The 18,209-nt window shown below is 35.5% G+C and overlaps 1 long non-coding RNA gene across 1 annotated transcript in view; it reads left to right on the top strand.

Moving 5' to 3' along the window:
* The window catches only part of LOC142601751 (uncharacterized), a 1,264,755-nt gene that overhangs the window by 1,105,993 nt on the left and 140,553 nt on the right, over positions 1–18,209 (top strand). The gene's annotated exons all lie outside the window — the stretch shown is intronic.

Raw genomic sequence — 18,209 nt, 5'->3', positions numbered from 1 at the left:
AATTCACTGTGTTATAATCCTATTTGTCCTATATACTATACTTGCATGTGCTTAAATCACCCAACAATGAAATACAGTTAGTGATTTAAGGAAAGTAGCTGGCAGAGATAATATGGGCTTATCTGAGCAAGGAGAGTGTCTGTCTAGAGTTTAAGATATTGTTTTTAATGTTACAAATTTCTAAAACATCTATGATAATATTTCTAGTTGTGATCATTAAAATCAGATGGTAAGGGATTACTAATAGGATACTTTCCAGAATTAAGAACTTGCAATGGTTCTGTGAATCAAAAAGAACCTGGATTTTTTATTGTCTTCTTGCATGGAATAGAATTTTTGGTTTTGTTTTTTGTAAACTTTGCAAAAGTCATGGGGCTTTCTATGTGGGATAAACTGGGGACTGAAGAGCAGTTTATATGACTCTGCTTTGGAAGAATACATTGATTTGTATTTGCTTTTACAGCTTTTGCACTTAGAAAAATGATTAATTAAGGTATTGTACTGGAAAATCATGAGATGTCTGAATTGTTATTTCTAAATGTAATGATACACCTAAGAACCTGGAGAGAGGCCATAGACTGCAATTTTATTTCAGTTGTACAGCTAACACTGTACAAAACCCCCCAGTAATCTCAAAACAATTTAAAAAATTTAAAAAATTTCAAAAAAAGTTCAGAGAACCTTTGCTATATTTGCCTTTTTTAAGGGACTTTCAGCTTGCAGATGTTCTGGAAAAATGAATAAACACAAAGTCTTAGATCAATTAATACATTGATTAGTTGTCTTCACCTGAATCCAATAATGAAAGAGATAATACCATGATTTCTTGAGAGCTGACTTTGATAAAGTGTGATTATTTCATCAGCTTGAAGCACTGGTACATTATGAACCACTTGAGTCATAAGCGACGCTTTGTGTTTATCATTTCATTGCTGAAAAGTGACTAGACAATGTGTGGTCTGCCAAGCTTGCATATGTCACACAGCTCCGTGCATAATGCAATTAGGTGGAGAATCAGGAAAATCTATAAATTGCTACTTGGTTGTTCTGTTTGAATTTGCAGAATAATTCTACCCTAGTCTGTAAGGTGTGGGGCTTTTCTTTCAGCATCTCTAAGCAAGTGGTTTTGAAGAAAAGTTGTAAAAGACTGAACCAGAAGTAAATCAAAAAGTGGCGTATTCCCTTTTGTGAAAACAGGTGTGAGCAAAGCCATGAACTATACGAATTTGTTCTGCTATTCTTGTCATAGGATTTCCCTGTAAAGGGATCATAAAAACACCTTAACTACTGACATATTTAACATCTCCCCGTGTAGACAGTCCACTAAACACCATTACCAGGAGAAGGAGCCAGGCTTTGCACTGACCTGGCCGCACTTGCCTTGGCCTGAGCTGGTTGGGGCTTGGTTTAACACGGGGCAGTAGCCAGCAGCTGCGGCCTGACCTGTTTTAGCCTGAGCCCTGGGAATACCTAGATTAAGGCATCGGTCTCATTCAAAAGATGAGGAAGCAGAATTCCCTCTCTGTACTAAAAGATTGGCTGTCTTCTGACAGCTTCTGACATAAACATCTCCATACATTTTAATTGGTGCTGATTAGTTAAAGTACATTAGATGTTATCTCTGAATCAGTCTCTTGAAGGAATGTATGAAAGGGCATCAGTATTTACATTCATGTATGTCTAATCTCTATTTGACATTTGCTAATACTTTATCAAATATTTATCTCTAAATTCTGACTAAGTTCTAATTATTCTTAAAATGCAAAAATAATATTTAAAATCTACAGATAGAAACAGAGGAGATTTAGGTTTTTTAAATAAATTACAGTTGGTCTTGTTTGGAAATGTACTGCAGTTTCTATAGCATCCAAATCAGGAAGATAATTATGTGCATTGGCTGTGTCTAGATTATTTTTCAATCTACAACAAGCAAGTGCTTAGATTCAGTCTGGATTGGGAATTTTTTATGCCAAGTTTGATATGACTTTGCTCTCAAACCATACCTCCACAGATTATAGTGTTTTGGATTGCCATCTGTGCACATATCTTGCTTTGCTTATAACGTAATGACTTATGTTTGCTGATAGTAGTATGTTATCTTTGTGTAGGAATGCCTGAGAAATTCAAATGGAATATGTGCTTCATCCGTTTTACTGAGACCATATTCTAGTACTGCATCATATATTGTCCTTTGTGACTGTATGGTCCAATTGCTTGCCTAAAAATTTGGGCAGATATCAACCATGAGAGAGCAATTTTTTTAGGAAATGCAGTTTTCTTGCATTATTGGAACTTGGATAAAATGAGCAAAGAATGAGATCTTTGAGCCTTTTTATTTCAAGCAGTTGACTGGAAAGATTGATGTGAACTTGTTATCTAGGAATCTGTGGAAGAGAAAGAGGCTTCTGAAAAGCAATCCAAAGCTCTGCCATAGGATCTCATCAGTGAGAAATAGAGACTACAATGCTCTTTGGTCTTCTCTGTTGTGGTATATGTTGTTCAAACACACATAGTCTCTGTCCCAAGGAAGTAAATGTAAGAATCCCAATAGCCTGATTTCCTGTTTCCAATCATCGCAATTTGTTCAGTATAATTCTTGCTGAGTGAGATAACAAAATATCAATTGATTTTTAAATAATTATTCTGATTTTCCTATTAGGTTTGGTAATTATATTTGCATATTTATTCCTCTTGCTGTTTTTCTCCTGTCTGAAGTGCTTATTTGAATAAAAAGAGAGAATCTATGGTCTTGAAGTTTGCTATTTGGTGTAATCTACAAGAGAGAACCTAGGGAAGTCTGTGACACAAAATCAGGAAATTAGCAAAGCACAACAGTGGAGAGCAACAGACCAGTGATGTTAAGCAGGTTTCAAATATGGGGACAGGTACAAGTAGGAAAGAAAATCAATTAATCTAATTTAAAAAAAAATAAAAAAAAAATCAAAAGATAGGTTCAACTAACTTTCAGAATCAATGGATCAAAAAAGCTCTGAATTATTCTGTGATATACAACAGGCAAGCTATGCCTTAAGAGCCAAGTTTAACAAAAGTTACATAGTAACTTTTTAAAACTCAGGTACACATGCAGCAGATTAACAGAATGATGCCTCTTCTTTCAAAGGCTATGGGTGTTTTTATTTTAGACTTGTGTTTCTCTTTTAATCAATTGTATCTATAGTGTCCTCATAATGAAGATGAAAATTACCCTAAGAAATTGCATAACGTTCTCTTTATTTTCTCCCCAACAATACATCAAATATTCCCCTGTTATCTGTCTGATTACTGCATAAGTTTTGTTTCTCCCTTTATGTAACTGCTAGTCAACTTTTGTGGGATGTCATTCATATACATCCTTATCACCATGCAGTATCCTTTCTGAATTAGATTTGTACCTTGTAATTTAATATTGAGCAACACAGTCTGGCCACCAATATCTATCCATTGTTCTGTCTTAACCAAAGAACAGTTACCCAGCAATAGATGTCTTTTAATTTTTATGAGTGTTCTTACGAAGCAGTCTATGTGCTACTGTCCTGCTGAAAGTCAACTTGATCCATCCTATTCCTTGCATCTTTTGATACAAATACACAAATAAAAAGTACTATCAAATAGTAGTTTGGAACATTTAAGCAATTGGCTTTTCTTGGCTTTTCTCAGTTTCACATATAGCATATCTTGCTTGAATGATTGCTTGAAAAAGAATACATCTTTTTTATAGTACTACATAGTTTTTTCACATGCCTATAAAACAACCATTGCTTTTGTTCTTTGTTCTGTCCCATATAACATATTCACTATCTTATTTCCGTATTTTGCTTTAACTTCTTTGAAAGGAAAAGGATAAACTGTATTAAAAGTGCAACCTGTTCCTGGATATTGAAATTTACCTTTAAAAGAATAGGATCTATTTAGGGAGAGAAGGAGATACTTTAAATAGTAAGCACTGTTTCCAAGCTCCTTTTGAGAAAACTCTGGAAGCCGTTGGTTGGAATGACAAGGGGACTTCTGTTGAGATTTCAACAAGAGATTTCTGTTGGTATTGCTGTTGGAGTTCACCAGGTCCTCTCACATAAGGTTATGCTGTGTAATGATATGACAGCTACTGTCAGCAGATTTGTGCAATAGCTTTCCGTTGTGTTTGTTTCCATCCATAGCATGAGATTATGTCTTCATGTTATTAACTAATGACTTTTAAAATCATTCTCAGACTTGTAGGGATGTGCTTCCAAACATTTTTTAATCTTAACTAATGGGAATTCATTGATGAAGATTTTTCAAACTATGATAAGGTGATCTCAGGTATCAAAATATATAGGAATGTATACTAAAAAATTTATAAAGAAAAATTAATCTTTTAGGAATGAATAGCACTAGTCATTAATAAACTTTATTTGTATATGTATACTATACATATTATAATTCTAAATATTAGATATGTTCTTTCTATATTGTAATTATATATATATTTAAACTATATGTGACTAGTTGCACAGTCTCAAAGTTTATTAGAATCATTAAAGCAATTGTTGTGAAAAGTGACACCTTTTTACTCAGCAGGCATTCTCCCTCTGGGGGAATTTCTGCACTCTGGGTCTGGGTAAGTGAACTCTTTGATAGACAGATTTACTGAGTTTGAAGGGAAATATCTGTCTCAGGCTATTAATAAGAAAAAAATACCACAGTAATTGTTACCATTTGGGAATGCCGTGACCCCAGCAGTCAGCTGTGCTTATCCAAACTGAATAACTACTAAGGAAGCTCTAAAGAGAGATTCACAGCTAATGTTTTCGGGTTTTTTCCTCCTGTAGTGTTCTCACACCATCCTTATATACTTTACAGGGTAGAAAAAATACCCACATGTACTTCTGTCTTCTGGTCTGCCAAACTTGTGAACCATTATATGTAATAAATTAACAAATTGCTGCAGCAAAGACTAAAAAATTTCTAAGTTACAGGAAATCCTTGGCAGAGTTTTTAATGAGTGATCACAACAGCTCCATTTTGGGGATTTTTTTTTTTTTTTAATGCAAAACTAGATCCAGCTTTTCCATATTCTGCCAAAGATCAGTGGACTTTTATGTTTGTTCTGATATCAGTTTAAGTCAGTGAGTGATTTGCTTTCATAGGATCACAATACTATACATTTTCTCTTTGAAAAGACAGACATTCTGAGCATGTATTTGATAGCAATTTTTCCCTTAATTTTAATAAGATGAGGTAGTTCTTCTATAAAGAGAACTGAGGATTCTGGGCAGCATTTTAAACATTGCTATGAGCAGTCTGACTGAAGCAAAACCTATTCAGTCAGTGGGATAAAGTGCTACATTCTTGTAATAATTTTGCATTCACGTTTTCCAGCAGCAGTTCAGATGAAAAATAGTCCAACTTTTGGACTGCATAACTGTGATGGGAAAAATGTTTACTGTGTCTTTGGCCAATTCATTTTTCCATATTCTTAGATCACTAGGTGTAAAATGGTGCTATTATCAATTATTAAAAATTATTATTAATATTATTATCACCAGAATAATAAAGACACCAAGCAATTCAGATGCTAAAGGGTACTAAGTAGGTATCTTAACTAGATGTAGCGTAAAAGCTTCCTGTAGGATTATTCTGATTACACGAGTGTGGTTCCACTACTATATCATCTTCTCAAGCATTTTGGTTTTTTAATTGATTTATTTTGCTTTCCAAGATTGGTATACATACCTATAATTGTTCTCATATATTGATGTGCCTGCTGAAATGGGAATCTTTAGTCCCAAACTGTCACTGTAACATTAAAAAAAAATGGTTTGGCTCATAAATGAAGCCTCCGGAACCAATTTACCTCAGGAACTGATCAGCGATGAGTGCATTGCGTTGCTGTGGTAGTGAGTGTTTAAAATATCACTGTGTGGGTGGTATGTTGCCATCTTATGTTTTACAATCCAAGCCCTTCTGATTAAGCAAAACATAGAGTAAAAGAAAATCAGAAGTAATTTTCTGTTTACAAGTTCAGATTTCACTTTAAAAAAATCATATATTTAAAATCAATATAAATTGTATTAACCTACTCATACAATTTTGTTTATGTACTTTGTTTGATAATTAATCTGCAATTGCTTTAAAGATTATTTGCCAAGCAGAACAAAGTCAGGATATGAGATGCTGCAGCAAAACTGAATGGTTCTATTCTCATTTTTATATCTTTGAGTGTGTAGACTCCAAGTACTGCCAAGGGCAAAGCTCCTAACAGATTGTAAAAAGATTATATGGCTCTCAGAAAGCATGTTTTTAGATATTTATGTCTTTATCTCTGTGTGTGTCTGTGCTTGTTTAAGTATAAACATATTTCAAGTACAGTATTCATCTACATCCCTCTCCCCTCCCAATGGAATGATCTGTTGCTATGACCACTGTTGCAGTGAGTCAACATCTATCTAAATCTAGTAGGTTAGCAACATGCAGTCAATCACTGGATCTCATTGGCTGAATATTCCCAAACGTTTTCCAATTAGTAGAGTATTCCTCTCCACTTAAAATGCCACATAATTTTTCTGGGCACATACTGCTAATTTAGAGCATGTGCTCCCTCTCTTTCGTTCTCTCTTTTTTTTTAAAGAATAATTTCCTCCTCTAATGTCAGAGATGATGTTAAATAAAAAGCCCATATGAATGAATATATGAGTATGTGGAATATAGGTACAGAATTGTATTTTTAAGACACACATGCTACCAACGAAACAAAGTGCAGATCAGCTACAAGAACTTTATCCCATGCTCAGAGAAATGAGCTTGGAAGAGATGATGTCATTAAACCAACCAAACTCACTTCCAAGCAGGTCCATCAACTAGCATTTAAAGACACTTGAGATTGTTTAACTGACACTCTAGAGGTATACCAGAGGAAATTTAATGCTCTTTAAATAAAGTGCTGGCAAGTAGTATAGACAAGGAAACTGTGTTCTCACAGAGGGTAATAGATCTTTTCTCTCAATCACCATGGGTCTCTTATCAACCTATTGCACACTTAAACACTCACCTTGCATAGACAGGTGAAGAAAGGAATGCCTGACAGCATTTCATCAGACTCAGCTGGAGGAGAGGAAGTCCTCACAAAATTTCTTCTGAATTCAGATGTGGAATGAGGCACCATCAAACAGGTGGAACTGGAGTGGTGAAGTGGCTCCTTTTAGGACATAGGAGCTATATTTGGAGTACACGATCCATTTTAGTCCCTAGCCCCCTGTAAGCAATTCAGGCATATTTTAATCCCATATCAGAATGAGATCAGATGCACAAAAGCCCCCATCCACACATTTCTTTCCCTGTCAAGAAAAGCACTCCACTTGGACTCTAAGAGCACCACAGCATGCTGAAGCCAAATCTTGAAGACCAGGATCTGTCTGGTGCTGTGTGTCTCTTGCATTGCCAAAGAATCTGTTGAAGAGATCTTCTCACAAAGATTCCTAACATCTTTGTTCTAATCATCAGCATGTAAGCCTTAATTTTCCAAAGTTATTCTAGGTCTTAGATTGCTCATTTATGGGAGTCCAGCTTTGAAAATGCAGTACACTGAAAATCCCAGAAAATCAAATCCATTTAATGTGTCTTAAGTTGCTACTGCAACATCAATAAAACAAGAATATGAGCCCGTTGAAAAATGTAGACCACAGCCCTTGCCCCTCTGTTTTTAAAGAATTCTTGAGTCTTTCTTTTTATTACCCCAAACTTATGTTTTCCATTTTGATAATTTGTGTTTTCCATTTAAGTCTTCCACTATAACTACAAAAGGAAAAAAATACAGACTACTGAATTTTTTATTAGTAATCCTGTGTTAGCTGGGAGATGGGATCATCACATTCTACACTAGAATGTAGCTCAGAAAGAGGCTGGGCATAGGGTTTTTTATTTTCTGCATGTGGTGAGAAATTGCATTTGTGTTACTTGTTTTTATTCTTCTTATTGTTGTTGCTATTATTGTTATTCTTCTCTTTTGTTATTCTATTAAACTCTCTTTATCTCAACCCAGGAGTTTTTATTCCATTCTCCTCCCCATCTCTTTGGGGTAGAGGGGTGCGTGAGCTGCTGCGTGGTGCTCAGTTACCAGCTGGGGTTAAACCACTACACCGGACAAAGAAGGAAGACTCCAAGGGAATGACAAAGCATCACAGCTTCCAGCTGAGATAAAAGGGTGTCTTTGGAGTCAGAGAAAATAAATGAGAAAATGGGTGATCCCTCAGGTCCAGGAAAATGATAGAGTCATATAAATATGGCTGTTACATTGAGGATGGAAAAGAGCAAACTGCCCAAATTCTGTATTCCACAGTAATAATATATAAGCTCATGTCTTTATCTGTCTGTGCATGGAGCTGACTGATGCATCAATATTTTTTTGTTTCACCTACTCAGTTGCGCAGGTACACTGGCATACTGAGTCTCCATATGCCGTCTTTTTCTGTTTCCCCGCTGTATTTCTCCTGAATACCACACTCAGATGCATGGTTCTGTAGTTCTAACATCTAGGTTAAAGAAAAGATTTACAGTCTTCTAGCACTGTGAATCATTATAGAACATAAACATTTTTGTAAATACCAGTTATGTAGTTTAGGTTAGGGTTTTTGAAAATATTTGAAAGAATCAAGTATTATTCTCTTTCTTTGGCAAGTAGAATTTAAGAATATAAACTGGAAAACCACTAAACTTTATCATGAGTTTCTTAAGAGCTGAATTTCTCATAGTATTTGCAGACTTATGTTGTTTTATTTGTCTTATGGAAAGTATTGTTTATGCTGTGATTTAAAACATGTTAACTCCTTTAGCCAAGAAAGATGAGATTTGAAGGCTTTTCCCAAATGCATCTTATACCCAAGGATGTATGCACACTCTAATAACGTGGTATGTGTCCGCAAATCAGAAACTTTCTCTGAGGTCTGCTTATTTCTTCTGTAGCTGAGATAGCCCTGGGCTTACTAAAAAAAAAAATGGGGAGAAATGGCTATTGCAGTAGTAATTTACAGCTGGCTAGCGTAGCTACATAATTACTAGAAAAAACACTAAATTAACATTAAAAGACTCAAAAAACTCCCAAACCCTCAATTAAAAAAAAAAAAAAATAAATGAAAGGTACCAAATACAGGAGATCATATTTTCTACTGAAACTAGCAGTTGGAAAATGCTAGTTTAATTCTCCACTCTGCCACAGGCTGAGCAAGCCATTTACCCACTTAGTGCCCCAGTTTCTCTGACTATAAAAAAATGGCTAATCTTATTTATACACTCTCATGCAGTAATTTCAGATCCCCAACAGGAAAAAAATGTTAGAGAAGTGTGAAGTATATTTTTTAGAAGAACACAATAATTGCCCAAACAGACAGAATCTGAATTTCCAGTACGTTACAATGGCTCCAAATTGCTACAGTCATCACCCCCATCATTTGTTAATACCCACCCCAGTATCCTGTTTCTAAAAAGTGACTAGAACTTGATGCTTCCAAAAAAGATTTTAAAAAACAGGTATAACCAAAGAAAAAATGTTCTATGATAAAGTTTCTTTTTAATCCCCAGCCTGCCCTGTTTTTGTTTATTTTAGAGAATTTGGGGTTTGCTGAGAAAGAGGAGGGAGTTTGGGTTCTGTTCTATTTAGGTCTGTTTATATAATCTTGTGGTCATTTCCATGTTAATGTGTGAGCATTTTACAGAAAATAAAACAAAATAGAAGAAAATTTAAAAAGAGGAAGGAAAAGGAAAAGGAAAAAAAAGCATTTCATCTATAACTTCTTCATCTCTACTTCTTATATTAGGTGAAAAAAACATATTTGAAAGATGTTTCTCAACATTTTGTGAGACTTAAAACCTTAAAACATTAGTCACAAACAGCCCTCTATCAAACATCGGAGTTTCCCATGGTGCAGTAATTTGCAGAGTGCATCTGTAAATCTGAGTTGCAGATTTTTTAGTCTAGTCTTCTTGACATTTTAGTCTAGTCTTCTTGACATTATATCCACAGAATTACCAATGACAGAGCTTGAGACTCTCTTACCACAAACACGACTCTGTATTGAGGTATTCAATCGTATTTGATGATGATGGTCTTTTGTGGTATTCAATCATATTTGATGATGATGGTCTTTTGTCAAGGCTTGATATCAGTAAAGGGGGTAAAAATTGTGCAAGTAACATCATCTTTCACAGCTGTTTCTAATTACGCACAGTTTGAAGACTTAATGGAAAATCCTTAAGGTTGAATAAGCATAAGCTGAAATGACAAATGAATCAAACTTTCCCTTTGATTTTCAGGGATCTTACTTATTATTTTGTATTTTTCATTTGAAAACAACCAACAATTCAAAATTTTTACAGTTGATACACTGAATCTCATAGCTCTTTGGTATTTCCACCTTAAAGTGTTCAGAAATCATGAAACAGCTTTCCAAAATTAAGGAAATTTGCTGCAATGTTATGTATTATTGATGAAAAAAATAAACTGTGGTTTTCTTTCACTTTTTGGTTTTGGAGCACTTAGGGTACTTCAGATAATGTTTTCCACCCTTTTTTTCTTTTTTTTTTTTCCTCCTAAAAAAATAGATTCATTTTCCACCTTTTTCCCTCATTCATGAGGCTAGAAACATTTTTTAACATGAAAACATTTTCCCATATTTAACGATTCTAGAGACAAAGCAAAAAATAGTACAAACCACAGAGTATTGTAAGACCTTCATTACACATTATTTTTCCAGAGCTCCAATACTCTATGATATGAAAGGAGAAGAGCTTAGATTCTTGTCTCACAATAAAAGAGAGCTGGTAATAAATATTTTCTTAAGCCATCACAACTCAGGAGTCCCCAATGCCACTCAGAGTCCCCTTTGGTATTCTACTTTAAGTGATTACAATGTCCTCACAGAGGACTTCCAAAAGAATAATCACGGAGGGTGTTAGCAGCTTCTAGGATCTATATTTTTGTTGTACCTTAAAATGACAGCCATCTGGAAAAGTGTTATCGGCACCTACCCTAATGTCAGTGACTAGTATAAACATGAAGCTGTATGTGGGAAGGGTGTGGGGGAGTCACTTTCTTATCCTCAGGCAAAAGAGCAGTATAAGTATTTTATCTAATCTTAAACTTAGGAAAATTTTATATCTTTTAAACTTGTAATTATCTTTCCATTGGAAATATCAAAATATGGAAAATAAGCAATATTCATTATAAAAATTTTCTCTTTTATACCACAAAATATAAATTGCTACACAAGGCTGTCATATTCTCCTGTTAAATTTCTTAGGTTACAAGATATTTAGAATAAGTTCCTGAGTTAAGCAGTCTTTCTGTACAACTGCAGGTTTATCAGTTATTTGTAGGAACTTACATTAAAGTATAACTTATATAGTAAAGTGTCTTGTTATAGTTAAATAAGAACCTTACTACATATATGGCTTTAATAACCCTTGAGAAAAATGTTGAGAGTTTTGTTGTTCACAATTTCTAGCTACAGTGCCAGCTGGTTTAGATAATTCTGCAATTATGACTTCTAAACCCTGCAGCAGGGTTTTGAGAAATTCCAAACTGATCACTCTGAGACATAATTTATATTTTTCTTTGCACACTCAACTTTCTAAAAAATGAATCCACTAATGTCTCAAATGAGAACATTCAGTACATAATAACGGATCAAAGGGATCAAGGCTGAAAAAAAAGTTGTGGACCACAATGCAGAGATTTTAAACATGCAATTCCTGCAGTTCCTGCTTCCTGGAGTAGAATCCAGACTAATGTGTTAAGGATCAAAACCCTCAGTATGATGCCTGAATAAGTTAAATACTGGACAAGCTGGGTACTGAGCACCTGGAGGTGGAAAAGTTGAACTAAGCTCATATGCCTTTTCTCTGCCGAACTAGGGTGCATTATTTCAAAAAGGTAAATACGTCTTTGCAGGACTGTCTGCAGAAATGTCTCCACAAAACAGAAGTCTGTGATTTTTCTTTGAAAAATGAAATGTGCTATTCTTTCCTTTCAGGACATGGTTGAGAGAAGAAAAGAGCCATAGAAAAACTTAAAACTTATTCTAGAGCTGGTGTGGTTTGAGCTCCCTTCGTAGGTTTACAGACTAAAATATCACAGTCCAGGAGACTGCCATGACTACTAAATGACACGTAACAGTTCTCCTTCTGGCCCAGCCGGCTTTTCTTCACAATTACATGGCTTCAACAGGAGCAGTTTACTTCCAAATCAAGGAGGCAGGTGATTTGAATTCACGTCTCCCCAGGGAAAGAGGAAAACTGAACACAGGTCTTGTTGTCCTGAGTGAGACCTGTAGTCATTGTGATGCCAGTAGTTTAAAATAAATCGTTTATATTCCATGTGAACTATATTCCCTCCTACAGCTACTAATTCTACTCTCCTTTGGTAGATAAGCATTGCCCCATTGAGTTTGTAGGTGTGGATTGGATTTAGCACCGTATAGGCAATGAGCTGCCCCACAGAGTCCGGCCCGGAATATTATGGTTATTTACACAAATGGAACATTAGATACCAATGGAAATTCAGGCATTACTTGAGTTTATGCAGAGTTTTATTATTTGAGTTTTTAAGCAGAAATGGAGCTGGGACCAGAGGGGTCCACCTGGGTCCTGAGGTCCACCAGATGTGGCATTCTCTGACAACATAAATCGCAGAAAAACAAAAGGAATCAGAAAAATAATAAGCTCTGTTAATGCTAGGTATCTGTTTCTCAGAAAGAGAAACTCAACAGAGTGCACTGCTCAGTTGCAGGGAACTCTCCACATTTGTCAGTATTTCATGGAAACCAAATTGTTTCACAGATTACAGACTGCAGATATTTCAGCTGAGATCTGAAGACAGTGCATCTCCTCCTGGCCACACTTTGTATTCTTTCCTAGGGCAAAAGCTGTCTTAAACGTTTAGTGGAGAATTCACCATGTGGATGGTTTTACTACCTGTGTTGTACCCTGGAAAGATGGATAAATCAGACTGAAACCTGCATTATTTATAACAGAAGTTAGCACGATAGATTACCATAACCCCATTTTGGTGATCTTCAATAGCTACAGCCAGGAAAAGAGAATGCTCCCCTTGAAGTCTCTCGCATGAAAGAAAGCGTCTGCCCACAGACCTAACAGCTCGCGTATACATCACTTTCCTCCCTGAGGAAACAGTTAGTGTAATTTCTAGAAGAGGAGACAAGCCATTCTTAATCTGTGGGTGCATTGGGGAACTAGATTTACTTGTGAGTAGAGTTTTACTTGACTTAGGATCTCCAGATTGTGCCCAAGGCATTGACTCTACATATTTAATTTGATTTTGTTTCCTCCTTGGTATTATCTCCTAGCTTGTTGCTATTACTTCTGGTCTCTTCTGCTTCCAGTTTGTCAGGCACCCAAAAATCTAGAAGTAATCTTGAGTTACTGAAAGCTTCTGAAAAATGAGCAGACTAATAAAATTGCATCAAATCACAAATTTGTATGGATTTTTTTGTAAAAAAATAATATGCTATGAATAGGAGTTCTTCAGGGGAAAAAAAAAAAATGAAAAAGGTTTATGAAGGTTATCTTTCAGACCAGAGTGTCTCAGAGGCCCTTCTAAAAACATGGCAGATCAGGATAGCTAGTGCCCACACACACTACAATGGTAACAGCAGAAAAACTTTAAGACAAGCCAAAGTACATAACATACAACTGATATCCACTAGAGCAGGCTGGGAATGTCCCCTTCAATGTTTCCCTAATAGGAAGTATTATTTTGTGTAGAAATAATTGCTGATACTTTTTCTGTAATTGCTTGGAAAATAAACCCAATTCATTGACTCTGGAAACAGTTAGATGTGAATTGAAATATTTCCATTTATTGAACTGATTATAAATTTTTCTTGAGAATTCTCGCTTGAACCATTTTTTCTCATGAGTTTTCTGGGACTACTTTTTCTTCTAAATTACAGTGTATCATTTATTTCTGATAAAGCAGCATAATGAGTCTTGAAAAGTATAATTCAGCCAAGGACTGAAGACATTAAAAAACAGAGTACCATCCCTACATTATGATTCTCAGGACATTCTAGGAAAGCGTAGTTTAATTGTGTTTTGACTCAAAGTGAAAGGATTTTTTTTGCATATATTCATTTATTGTCACGATTTCTGAATTTCCCAGTACTTTTCAGTCATGCAGATGTTTCCATATTTTGTCTTAGGTTCCATTTAGCCCTGCAATAAGTGCTAGTAAAATGTTTTCCCACAGGATGCAAATTTCAGTATTTGTTAAATTTATTAGTAACTTTTGTAGGCTTATAACTGCTTTAAAAATAACGTGGTTTAATTACACTCTTGAAGGTGCAAGTGTCAACGTAATTAAAAACAAACGTTTTAAGGTGAAGGATCAGCAATTACTGATGCCACTACCATCTAGTGGGGATCTTCGTTGCTGCATTGTGTCCGCAGTGGTGCTCTGGAGTAGCAAAGGGAGGTGCCTGCTGGTAGATAGTTGAATGACTTCAAGCATATTTGGTTGTAGAGGAGTAAAAGACATGAATGTTCATATCAGTTTCTCTTTTACAATGTTTTGTAATATCTCTCTTTTATTGCATTTCATAATTTCTAACATCATGATGTATTTCCGTTGTCCAAAACATTTTTTAATACATAGGTGAATGTCTCTCTCTTTTTAAATTCCTTTTTTCTCCTCTATGTTCTTTCTAGTTCAACCTGTTGAAGTCAATAGATAGTTTGGGTTTATTTTCTTTAAGAGTCTGCTGTTTAGTAAATTTTTCTAAATGGGACAAAAAGAAAAAATGGTAAAAGGTATGACTTATGATCATAGAGGCTAAATCTTACTTAGTGTCCTTTATAAATAGCCCAAACTATGTCTTTTATAAATAGCTCAAAATATTTTCTTGATATATGGAATAAAAGATACGGTAAAAGTAGTTCAATAATCCTTTTGAACAGAGCACATAACCTTCCTGACACTTTTTCAATAGGACTTTGGTGCAGCATAGAAAAGTAACCTTTGCCAATCAGCTGTCACAAAGTATGAACAGAAATATGTGTATCTTCCAGCTCCACTACTGGCCAGGAACCACAAAGAGCTGGTTTTGTTTGTTCCTGACATAAAAAATCCACCAAAAAATAGCTTCAGATGAAAATCAGACTCAGCATAGGAACAGCACGACCTCATGAGGTTCGCTTTCTGTAGAGCGTAGTCAATTCTCACCTTTAGAAAAGTAATGTACCCAGAGACTCCAATAGCTCTTTAAAATAAGAGTCCCAGAGGGCTCAGTTACTGTTTAATGATGTCTTGTATCATTGTTCTGAACTTATTTGACTGGTAGCTAACCACTACACTCTGCCTAAAAGCACTTATTGACCCTCTGGCCTTACAATAAAATAGATTATATTGGAACAACATAAAGAAAAAGTTTTTTGTTTTTTTTCATTCTAATTGGATGTTCAGGAAAATGTATTTTTATAGCATCTTCAAAGATAAAAAGTAAACCCTCTAAACACAGAATATTTGATGTATAATCTAGACAGCATTTAGAGAAATGAAAAATGTTTAAATAGATTTCAGTCATTTTCCTTTTAGAAGGGAAACTTTTCCCATGATTTTCTATAAATTATACTTCCAACTTCTACTGGTGTTCATTACTGACTCCTAAATATATTCCTTTCAGGTTTTCTTAAAGGAAAAATGGGATAGCAAATCACTAACTTAATTAAGCATATACAAATATTTGGAGTGAAATTGCAATCTTCTTTAAAACATTAACGTCATAATTCCTGGCATAATAATTTCATTCACCTTCCTAAAAAGTCCCATATTTCTGATTTTATACATGTATTTCTTGGAATGTAAAGTACTTCTCTTCAGAGGCTTAGGAGAATAGAAAGGAAAAACATTTAAGACAAAGAAGAAATGGACAAGGGGCTAGTGAAGACCTCTAAAAACAGAGGTTAATTCAATGAACGAACAAAGGTGTTTTTTTTTCCTACCTGAAAGGAAATGTTTAGTTGCCACATCAGCTGAAACTGAGAGGAACTTGCTGTACAGGTCAGAGAGGAGACTGTATTATATGCAAGAGTTACCTAAATAAGGAGATAAAATAAGGTTCAGGACAGAAGACTGTGAAAAGACAGTGCTCCATTTCTGGAATATACAAGAGCCCCGAGGACACCAAGGTAGGTACAAGTAGTTGTACAGCTAGGTTTCCAGAAATTTAATAGCGTCCTCTGGTATGGGCATCTCAATTAAGAGCAGGGACTTTTGTTGTCAGAGGATGCCACATCTGGTGGACTTTAGGATGCAGGTGGTACTCCCTGGTCCCAGCCCCATAGATGTGAGGCTGCTGTGGTCCCATGTTCCCAAGTCCAGCCAGTGGCAAGGCTGAGATGTACTCCTGATAGCACACACACACTGCTAACATGGCTGGGCACACGGACCCACACAGAGAGAAAACACTGCCTTTGAAGGCACCCACAGCACCACACACCACACTCACAGAAATGTGAGCAGCAAGGACACATGATCCGGTTCCTCCGGCTGCTCAGGACTGAAAGCGTCTGGTGGGTGTGGAAAAGAAAAAAAATCTTATGACAGTGCAAGAACTGTTCAGCAGCAGCCAAAACACCAGTGTGTTTTCAATGCTGTTTTAGTCACAAATCCAAAACACAGCACTGTATGGGAAGTTAACTCCAGCGTAGCCAGCCCCAGTAGAGCATCCCATAATGAGTCTTGCTTATTCCCACAATACCTTTAAGCCATCTCAGAAGCTTTACACAGTCCCATACAGCTCTTCCTCCTGCATCCATAGTGAGTCTTAAACGCACTGAGGCAATCACCTCTGATAGCCTGGGTGGCATTATGGAGGGAGGGCTTTTGGCTGGCTCATCCTGGTGGGTTTCCCACTGGGATCAATGCTCTAATTAGTCACCTCTGATGGTCTTTGGAGAAGCTGGTTCTGCGATGTCATTGCACTTATCAGGTCACCAGGGCTCCTCTGCCTGTGTTGCTCCCATGATCCTTGCTGGGCAGCTGTGTTCCCTGTGAAAAGCTTTTAGTCACATAACCGCACATTTAAAAATAAATATTATAAATACAGTTGAAATATATAATTTCAATTAAACAATAATAATAATTGGGGTTTTGAGTAGTTATATCTATCTTCAATTTTTTTCAACTAGCATTTTGACAAGTTCATCTTAATGATATATAATATGGTATATCCTAATGATTTGAAAATATCATAATGAAATCATGTAGAATGAAGTATTTCAAGATCTCTGAATCAAAATTTGTTTATATTTTTACTGGGAAATTTTGAAAATTTATTTTTCTTTTTCCAATTCAAAACATCAGAATAGTTTTAGTAGATTTGAGTGGGGGTTTATTATTTAAGTTTTGCAAAGGCTAGGAAACATATTAGCAATTAAAAAGTTTTGTCTCATTGCAGAATATGTACCACTAGTTACATAAGAATAAAAATTGCAACTTCCATTTTTCAGCTTTTTTAGAAAATTTTTAAAAGTTAATTTCAGTGCAAATTATGAACATCAAAAATTTTGCAAAACCAATTCAGATAAAAAATTATAATGAAATCAGATAAAGAAGCATATTGTATTTTGTGACATAATTGTAAATAACCCTGCTGATTTTTTCCCTTAAATCTCTAAAGTGAAAAAAATCATAATATTATCTGCATATATGTACTAGAGTTCCTTTTCTTTACATACACAAGTCTTCTAAAAATTATAGTTCGTGTTTTTCTACATGACTTGTGACATTGCCTTATCCTTCTACAATATCATACTGCTTACAGAGGAGTTTAAGTATTTGTCATACAGGAAATGAATATGGCACAAAGTCAAATTTTATTAAAGCTTTGCCTTTCTACCTTCTTGCCTTTCTACCTACTTTCCTTCTACCACAAGAAGCTTTGAAAGCACTTCTGAATTGATGATGCATCTTTTCTGTTTCTCCTTAGATTTCCCAGACCTGCCTCATGCTACAGACACTGACAATTTGAGTAACAAACTGAACTTCATTTTTCCATCCTACTTTCAGATCAATTAGATAAGGCTCATGGTCTAATAGGGTTGTATTAGCATAGGTGCTGTGCCTGCAAGTCTAGGGACACATTTGGTTGTAGTGACATAGTATTTCATCACTTAATTTAATTTATGTGTTTGTTTTTTCAATCATCAAACAGGTCAATGAG

Source organism: Balearica regulorum, chromosome 4, assembly GCF_011004875.1.
Source record: "Balearica regulorum gibbericeps isolate bBalReg1 chromosome 4, bBalReg1.pri, whole genome shotgun sequence".
Classification (NCBI taxonomy): Eukaryota; Metazoa; Chordata; class Aves; order Gruiformes; family Gruidae; genus Balearica; species Balearica regulorum.
Note: the sequence above shows the minus strand (reverse complement) of the source record. Positions and strands in the feature narration are given on the sequence as shown.